Consider the following 9,819-nt stretch of genomic DNA (forward strand, 5'->3'; position numbering starts at 1 on the left):
CCACGGAAAAGTAAATTCTTGATTCTCATCAGTGTGTGTTAGTGAAAACAGGGACAGATCTAACTAGATTGGCAACCCAATCCTATCCACACTTTCCTGGGAGTAAGACCCATTGACTGTAATGGAACTGACTTCTGAGTAGACATGCACAGGATTGGGTTGTGAATACCCTAATTTTTTCCCCAAGAATTCTTACTTTTCTCCATTACTCTCCAGCCATTAATTCCACCACATATGAAAGAAAGTGCTTTGATTATTTTTCTGGCATTCTTCAGCAATTATCACAAGCATGTATCAAATAAATGTCAAAGGTTTCAGCATTCCGGCATGCTGCTTCCCATGGTAGTTCAACCAATGTCTCTAGGAAGCACGGAAATTGAACTTGAAAGAAAGAACTTGCATCCCTTACTATTGCTCTCCGACAATTGGTATTCCGTGGCATAACTGCTCCTGTACATGGAGGATCCATGAAACTTTTGTCTCTAATAATCAGTACACTTCTCCTCCTCTATGAGTGTGACTAATCAAAGCTATCATCAAAGATATTGGCCGACACCAGGCAGCAGAGAATTCTACTGCACGAACCTAATCCAAGGGTGGCTACAAGCAAGTTATCGTTCTTTGGGCATTCCTTATCTCACAACATATAATAATAATAATAATAATAATAATAATAATAATAATAATAATAATAATAATAATAATAATATACAGTATTTATATACTGCCTTTCTTGGTCTTTATTCAAGACTTTATTCAAGGCGGTTTACACAGGCAGGCTTATTAAATCCACGCAGGGATTTTTACAAATTGAAAGAAGGTTCTCTCTTTCAAGAACCACCACATTCAAGCTGTTACACTCCGATCTGGTTTAACATTCTGGCCTCCATCCTCCCACGCTCCGAGCAGATGGAACAGCTCAGCTGCAGCTTGCCAGCTGCTTCAAGGTTGCACGGTGCCGGTGGCCTCGAACTGGCGACCTTGTGGATGTTAATCTTCAGGCAAATGGAGGCTCTACCCTCTAGACCAGACCTCCTGCCTCGTGCCTACATTGTTGTAGGACGGAGAGGAGACAAGAACGTTAAGTCACATGGGAAGGTTCTGTAGAAATGACTAATGACCATTGTGTGGGGGGTCAAAGCAGACTCCACAAGCGTGATCACATAATATGCCTTAGCAAAACGAGTGGTAAGTGGTATTTATATTGTATAACCTGTAACTGTTTTCTAGGTGTTGGATGGGCACGTATGTTGGTGGTTGGTGGATCTTTCTTCACCATCAACGGCCTCATTTTCTTGCTCTCCCACTGCTTTTTTTTAAAGGAAAGGTAAGTTAGGTTTTCTGCAGATTTTCCATGCCGTATCTGTCTAGAACAGTGGTTCCCAAACTTTTTAGCAGCAGGACCCACTTTTTAAACAACACTCTGTTGGGACCCACCTAGGTTTACCAGATTTTTAAATAAGGAGATCTAAAAGTAATGTTTATTTATAAGTAATAATAACCAGAAAAAATAATCAGAAAACTGGGCAGCGCACAGTGGCTCTTTTGTCCCCTTCCCCAAAGTAGCCCCTCAATGGGGCTGCCAGATTCTGCAGCACCTCTGGAGCCGGTGCAGAATCAGAGAGGCCTGTGTTGGACTGCACGATCCCACACGGGGCTCAGGATCTGATGGAACCACTGGCCCCACCCTCCTCCTGTCCTGCTCCCTCCCCCGCCATGCCTCTTCCCTGCCCTCCGCCCGCATTTCCTGTGCCTCCCCTGCCCCAGAATGCCTCCTCCTTCCTCACCTTCACTCACCTCTCCGCAGTCAGGTGATCCAGGAAACCGCCAGGTGGCGGAACACAGGCCCAGCACTGGAGTTGGCTCAGCGTTGGGTCAAGCTGGGCTAGTTCCGGCTTTGGGCCCAGGGTAAGATCTCACAAACATGCCTTACAACACATTTGTGACAGTGTGTACTGGCAGTGAGCCAGTGCACACTGTTCAAAATCGGACCCTAAGACATATAAAATTATGTATGGGGTGGATAGAGGGAAGTTATTTTCTCTCTTGCACAATGCTTGAACCAGGGGACTTCAAAATTGAGTGTCAGGAGAGTTAGAACAGACAAAATAAAAATATTTGTTTTTAAATTTTTTCATATTAAACTGTGGAACTCCTTGCCACAGGATGTGGTGATGGCACCTGGCCTAGATGCCCTTAAGAGGGGATTTAACAGATCTAAGGAGGAAAAGTCCATCACAGGTTACAAGCCATGGTGACTACATGCAACCTCTGGGTTTTAGAAGTAGCCAGATGCAAGAGAGTGGCACCGGGATGCAGGTGTCTTGTGTGCTACCTGCGGTATCTGGTGGGTCACAGTGAGATACAGGAAGCCGGAGTAGATGGGTCTTTGGTCTGATCCAGCAGGGTTCTTCTTAAGTTTGGAGCCCTTCTCAGCTGATTCTTCCATTCTGCCCGGTTCACTCAAAACTGAGATTGTGTTTGCAGTACATGCCACCAGCTGCAGCTGAATGGAGGCATTTTGCAGTAGCCTTATCTCTTTTTTCCTACTATTTTCGTAGCTTTAAGATAGCATCGTTTCACAGCTTATGATGTCAATGTGTGCTGATCTGTAGAGATAAGGCAAATTATCCCCCAGGCTGACATAGCCTCTTTCTAAGGGGCATCCTGGGGCCACGCAAAGGGACTTGGAGTGTTAGTGGGTCTCAACCCCTGCCCTGAAAATTGTGCTTCTCCACCTCAAAAATGAAGCACAATCAAAGGGGGTTTTGCTCCCTCTTCCCGCCCCAGATCCCCCTCCCCCCAAATCAGCCAGCACATCTTAATGAAGTGCTTTTGGCCCAGTTCTATAAGCATTTCTGGCTCAGCTTGATGTTTTTCTATCATGCGGTATTTGCCTGCAAGTGTTGGCATTGGAAAACATTCCACAGCCATCAACCAGATAGTTGCCGATTCCACCCAAAATGGGATCTGGTACCAATTTTGGAGAATCTGCTTGACTTGGATCATTGCCATTGTGCTGGCAGGGCTGGCCCAAGCCCTCCGCCTGAACAGGCAGGCCAAATGTTGCCCTCCTTCCCTGATGGTGTGCCACTCTGCACTCTCCAATGTTCTAGCTCAGCTCTCTCCTCCCCTCCACATTTCCTCTCTGTCTCCTTACTTCTCCAATTCAGGGAATGGAAGAACAGTGAAGGCAAGTGAGGGGACACAGATGGGCACCCCCCATGAGTCCGCTGTCTGAGGCAACAGCCTCAGTTGGCCTCATGAATGGGCCAGCCATGTGGGATGGGATGGTCTTTAATCTGTTGCTGCTGCCTTTCCAATCTCTTTTCCAGAAATCGGAAATAATTACCACCTCTCCAGAGTCCTTGCCCTCTTCCTTGTCTGTTTCTTTGCATCCAGGGTGTGATCTCCCGATTGATTCGTTCACCAGCCTATATATTCACCAGCTTCCTCAATATATTCGTTCACCAGCTTCCTCAATAGGCCATGCAGAAAGGGGGGTGGGGACCTCAAATGGTTCGCAATAAGAAAGATAAAGTATTCTGGCACATGAATGATTCATTAAAATTCTTAAAATTCTGACTATGTCTTGATAGGCATCCTCAGATCATGGACTAGAAGAAACACGTTGTAGAGATACTCTGCTACTTGGAGGGAGAGGTTGGACTTGATGGCTTTGTATTCTGAACCGTTCTGAGAAGCAACAGAAGCTCAGCTACATTTTCGTCTCCCCCACAAGTTGGGACAGAATTGATTTGTGACGCCCAGAACTTTCCGTTTCATAGTCATCCAAGAGATATCTCTTAGAGAGAGAGATGGGGGGGGCTGAGAGAGAGGGGGGCTGTCAGATCCTGGCATCCTCAAGCAGGACAGAAAAAAACACCTGGAGAACTGTTGCCAGTCTGTGTCGACAATACTGAGCAGATGGACCTTTGGCCAGACTCAGTAGTGTGTTGTTCCGGTCTTACACTTAACATGACTCACTAATGGTTGCAGCTATTTTTCTTCACTGCATCCTGCACAATGACTATGCAAAAAACCAACTTGGAGCTGTGCTTTGTCATTAAAATTAATCAAGTAAAGCGTAGCCAATGAAAGAGGCTTTCTGATGTGGAAAATGGGAAAATGCTCCAAGAATGGGCAGCACACTCCCTCTTTATAGACTTATGAGTCCATACATGTCTGTTCCTGGATGCCATGGGCGATCTAACACTGCTACCCACATGTGCGCACGTGACAGAGGATTCTCCAATCTCCACAGCTTCCTGTTTGGGTCTGTTCTCATACCTGTTGTCCAAGGTGCCACTGCGAATCTACCCCCCCCCCCACACACACACACAAACCAAGGCTAGTCCGTGACCTCCTACTGTAACAAGATAATGGGCTGGCCACCATCACCAGGCAGAGGCAGAATTCATATTCTGGGTTTCAGCAGAGAGGTATAAAAGTGAAACCAGCACTGTCCATCCATGGTGGCAGCTCCATAAGCAACCGAAGCCGAGAATCATTTCATCATCCACACACCAACGGATATGTGTGAGTCGCTTAGCATCTCAGTCTCCAGCAGCTTAAACTTCCACCCCCCACCCCCCATGGAAGATTCAGTAGTAGCTATCCTTCCAAGATACAGAAATATCTTGAGAGGATACTCCCAAGGTACTTGGTTCTTGCTTTAAATAAAATAACACACAAACACGCACACACATGCTTGTCAGGGCTGGATCTAAGTCCATTTTTCTCAATGTTTGTCCTCCGCCGTACCACTTCACATGGTCTACCTATTTGAAGGACCACTGGAAGTAACTGGTAATGGCATAACCACCAGTTTCTTCTGGGTTGGAGAGCCACATGCGACACATCAAACACCAGTAAGAGACTCGGGGTGGACGGGAGGGCTTTTTCAAACAGGGAAAAGCATGCTTGGAAGGTCTGCCCACTGAGCCAAGCCTCCTACTGCCATTTGTTGCGTCATGCTTCTGATCCTGATGCTGGGCAGCAGGTGTCCAGAGGTCCTGCAAGTACCACCAGACACCACCTCAAGTATCACTGGCGGTACCCAAACCACTGGTTGAGAAACACTGCTTTAAGCCAATTGGACCAATTGCTCCCAATTGGGCCACATGCCTGAGGGCTGCCCCCACCCCGGCTAGGGTAATCCAGTCTTGTATGCAATTTTATATTAACTCATTTCTGCCTAGTCCACAGGTGTACACATATCGCTGTTGTGTATATGCAACATTGGGCAGAAATTACTTAAAATGTGATTAGCTCCATTTGGTTCATTAACTCATATGCAGTTTTTTAAGTGCACATTTTGATTGCTCTCCATTCTACCGCAGGGATATCTCATCTACGATAAGTTTTATTTATATCTCTGAGATACTACTGACCTTGGCTGTGAGACTTAGGCCCCACAAAAAAATGTCTTCTATTGGCTCACACAGCTTCTAATGCCAGCCCTGACACTTGTAAGTATCTTGTTGTTGGCATCCTTCAGTCTCGGAAGACTATGGTGTCACGCTCTGAATGGTGGTTCTGGAACAGAGTGTCCTCTCCAGTGCGCAAAGCCTGGTAAAGCAGGTATGGAGGATAGGCTGTTACCCATGCAGCAAATCCCCCCTCTCCACGTCGCTGGAATGGTCCAATGGAAAGGCAGAGGCCAATACGGTTGGTTCCAGCGGCGTCACAGGAGTTGCCAGAACGTAACTGTGTTCAGCCATGAAGTGCCTCAGGGACTCTGGCTCTGGATTTTGCCTCAAGGTTGACTCCTGAAGCCTTTTCCATAACTGGATGTAGCCACAAGGCAGTGGAGGTTTGGGATCAGAGTTTTCCTTCTCTCAGATGAGCTGCCTTCCCAGGCTGACGAGTCCCATCTACCCGGTGGCTGTTTAGTCGCCTCTTATGACAGGGACAGCCAAACTGAGGGCCTATTCTTATCCCCAGCCCCCACTTGTAAGTAATCACTGGGAAACAAAATGGTCCGTTCTCACTCGCTCCCCACTGCCTTGGGATCTTCGCCCACCCACTTTGAAGGTGGGCTGTCGTTCCCTCACACTGGTTTAACAGAGTGCCAGTAACTTCAATGGGTTATGATGGGCTGTATTTCAGTGAAGAGGCCAGTGGTGTCATGAGGGGAGTGCGGGGGGTGCAGGTCGCACTGGGTGTCTTACTTGGGGGGGTGACACCACTCCTGGTCAAAATTTTTAAAATCTTGGTATTTTCGAATAATACCGTCACATATATAACATTTGATGCGTAAATTTCATGCAGAATGCAATAAAAAACAGTTGAAATATCTCTATCAAAAATTATAGCTAAAAAAAACCAGTGCCACTGCCCAAGGCATTGCCCTGCCCATTGCATGAGAGGTGGTCCATCATGGGAGTGACACACTGGCCTCCTGGGCCGGGTGATGCAAAAAGCCCAGTGACACCACTGGAAGAGTCAGGTAAGCACTCACCATGCACAGAATCCCGACTGTTGCAGAAATACCTTTGCTATCTCCGTGATTTTCAACCAGCGTATTGCAGCACTTAAGTGTTCCATGAAGGGGTCACAGGTGCGCCATGGCGGTTTGGGGCACAGCGGTTGGAAATTGCTGAAAAGCTCTTCCAGGCTCTGTGGTTGTGTTTCCGGGGCAGCTCTCCTTACGGAGTTAGCAGTGGAAGGGGGAACAGGCAATTCCGGTGGTGGGAAGGGGACAGGAGCTGATGGTGGAAGGGGGGCAGTTGCCCTAGAAACAGAGCTGCAGGACCCCGAAGAGTCTCCCGAAAGCTGGAAGTGATATTGCAAGAGGTGAAGACCATAAAGACTGTAGAGGTTAATGTGTTGTGTGGAGAAAAACACTGAAAATTACTTCCCTCTGTTGTAAGCAACAAGCACAAGTGAACATAAGAACAGCCCCACTGGATCAGGCCATAGGCCCATCTAGTCCAGCTTCCTGTATCTCACAGCAGCCCACCAAATGCCCCAAGGAGCACACCAGATAACAAGAGACCTGCAAGGCTTCCTGGGAATTGTAGTTAAGAACATAAGAACAGCCCCACTGGATCAGGCCATAGGCCCATCTCGTCCAGCTTCCTGTATCTCACAGCAGCCCACCAAATGCCCCAAGGAGCACACCAGATAACAAGAGACCTGCAAGGCTTCCTGGGAATTGTAGTTAAGAACATAAGAACAGCCCCACTGGATCAGGCCATAGGCCCACCTCGTCCAGCTTCCTGTATCTCACAGCGGCCCACCAAATGCCCCAGGGAGCACATCAGATAACAAGAGGCCTGCAATGACTCCTGGGAATTGTAGTTTAAGAACATAAGAACAGCCCCACTGGATCAGGCCATAGGCCCATCTAGTCCAGCTTCCTGTATCTCACAGCGGCCCACCAAACGCCCCAGGGAGCACACCAGATAAAAACTAGTTTCCAAGATAAACAGGGCTTGTCCAGGATTTGAACCTAGGACCTCTCACACCCTAAGTGAGAATCATACCCCTAGACCAATGAGCCTGCTGCTTAAAGCTATTGAAGCTGATGCATATTTCTGAGTCATGATGTATGTGATCTTCCCTTTTCTGATCACCGGGCTCCAAGAAACGGAATGAGCTGTTGTTTCTAGAGAGCCAGAAGAGAGAGCAGAGCAGTCCCTTCCATGGAATGGAATAGAGGGAGGAGGAAACTGAGTGTCTGCTTGATTTAAATTGTCATCCAGAAAGCACCGTGTAAATGGGTGCAGGTGAATGGATGTACCTTTCCCATAGGAGAGGCATTGGACTACCTGACTTTCATCCAGCCACTTGACTCCAAGTATTTTGCAGCTTTGATCTCTGAAGTATTGACCAGCTGGCTTCTTGATGAGCCAGGAACAGAGGCCAACAGTTGGGACCAGCTGTGTCCCAGCACTGATCATACAATGATGATAAAGCAGAAAAGCTTCCCTGTCTCGGTGCCTTACAGTCATGCATTCAATTGCACTATTGCAACATTGCATAAGGGATGGGGCAGGGTCTGGTCAATCGGGGTCAGGCTGTGGGAGGCAACATGCCCCTTCAAACGAAGGCTTGTTTGTTGTATCATGCTGGAAAGTTGTGTCATTGAGTAGGACAGTTCTTTTAGTTCTTTCTTCTTTCACATGAGCTAAGGGGGCAAAATGGGTAAGCTGAAGGTCAGACGGAACTCATGAAAGCTGCGTCTTGTTGCCCAGACTGTAGCTCCTCCCCCCCAAAAAACAGTGCCAATCTGAGAACCTTATCCACAAGGGTACACCTTTCCATGTGAATGTAAACATTTCAATAGAGCTGCAATCTGTGTACATTGCACACCAACATTGCACATCGGAATGAGTGTGCCCAGGTTCAGACAAACAGCAATGGTTCCCAGGTGTGCATATTTCTATACAGTTTGACGTGTGAACAGCCCTATTGGGATAAGGGTCTATCACGGTTCTTCTCAACATTTGTCCTCTGCTGTGCCACTTCACCAATCTGAAGCACCACTGGAAGTAACTGATGATGACATCATCGCTGGTTACTTTTGGGTTGGGAGGCCAGATGCAATGCAACAAACACCAGTAAGAGGCTGAGAGTGGATGGGAGGGCTCTTTGGAGCACAGAAAAGCTGATTTGGAGCCTGCTGTTGTTTACTGTGTTGCATTCCTGGTCTTGCAGCCAGGCGCCAGGTGTCCAGGGGTCCTGTGAGTACCACCAGACACCACTTCAAGTACCACTGGTGGTACCCATATCACTGGCTGAGAAACACTGGTCTATCAGGAAGTGGGATCAGGAAAGGGAGACTGTTCCTAAAGAAGCAGATGCCATTGGTGCATATGAGATGACAACTGTGCCACTACTTAGCCACTGTGGAGGGCTTAAGAAATCTAGGGATGTGCCCCATTACCCAGTGTTTACTGCACGGTTTCTGCACGGTTTACTGCACGGTGTTTACTGCACAGTTGGCTTGGTCATATTGTGAGAATGGATGATGGCCGGATCCCAAACGATCTCCTCTATGGAGAACTCGTGCAAGGAAAGCGCCCTACAGGTAGACCACAGCTGCGATACAAGGACATCTGCAAGAGGGATCTGAAGGCCTTAGGAGTGGACCTCAACAGGTGGGAAACCCTGGCCTCTGAGCGGCCCGCTTGGAGGCAGGCTGTGCAACATGGCCTTTCCCAGTTTGAAGAGACACTTGGCCAACAGTCTGAGGCTAAGAGGCAAAGAAGGAAGGCCCATAGCCAGGGAGACAGACCAGGGACAGACTGCACTTGCTCCCAGTGTGGAAGGGATTGTCACTCCCGAATTGGCCTTTTCAGCCACACTAGACGCTGTGCCAGAACCACCATCCAGAGCGCGATACCATAGTCTTCCGAGACTGAAGGTTGCCAACAACTGCACGGTTTCCTTTCTTGAGGGATACAGTGAGGATTGTGGGTTTTTTTGTCTTTCCTTGAGGCCTGTTGGGTCGTGTTATCAACCCTCAGCATGAGAGTCTTGTGGTCTAGCCTCTTCCCTTCCCAGCAAGGCTGATGCTGATTTCTATGAATGAAGGCTGAAGGCAAGAGGGGAAGGATGACAGCTGTGCTAGGAGATGAGAGGAGCAACACACAGAGAGAGATGCCTGGGTGTGCCTTTCCTTCCCTAGCAAGTCCGAGCTTGGAGGCTGAGTGAAGGAGCCGAGGGGGGTGTGCCCGAACCAGCCAGCCTGACACTCCCTGCTCTTCCATTACTCAACCTCATTCCAGCTTCCAGTCTGGACGTGCAAAGAAGCAGCCGGAGCAGCACCACGAGGGATACAGTTCATTTCCCAAGGAAAGCAATGAGAGG

This window comes from Tiliqua scincoides, chromosome 5, assembly GCF_035046505.1.
Source record: "Tiliqua scincoides isolate rTilSci1 chromosome 5, rTilSci1.hap2, whole genome shotgun sequence".
Taxonomy (NCBI): Eukaryota; Metazoa; Chordata; class Lepidosauria; order Squamata; family Scincidae; genus Tiliqua; species Tiliqua scincoides.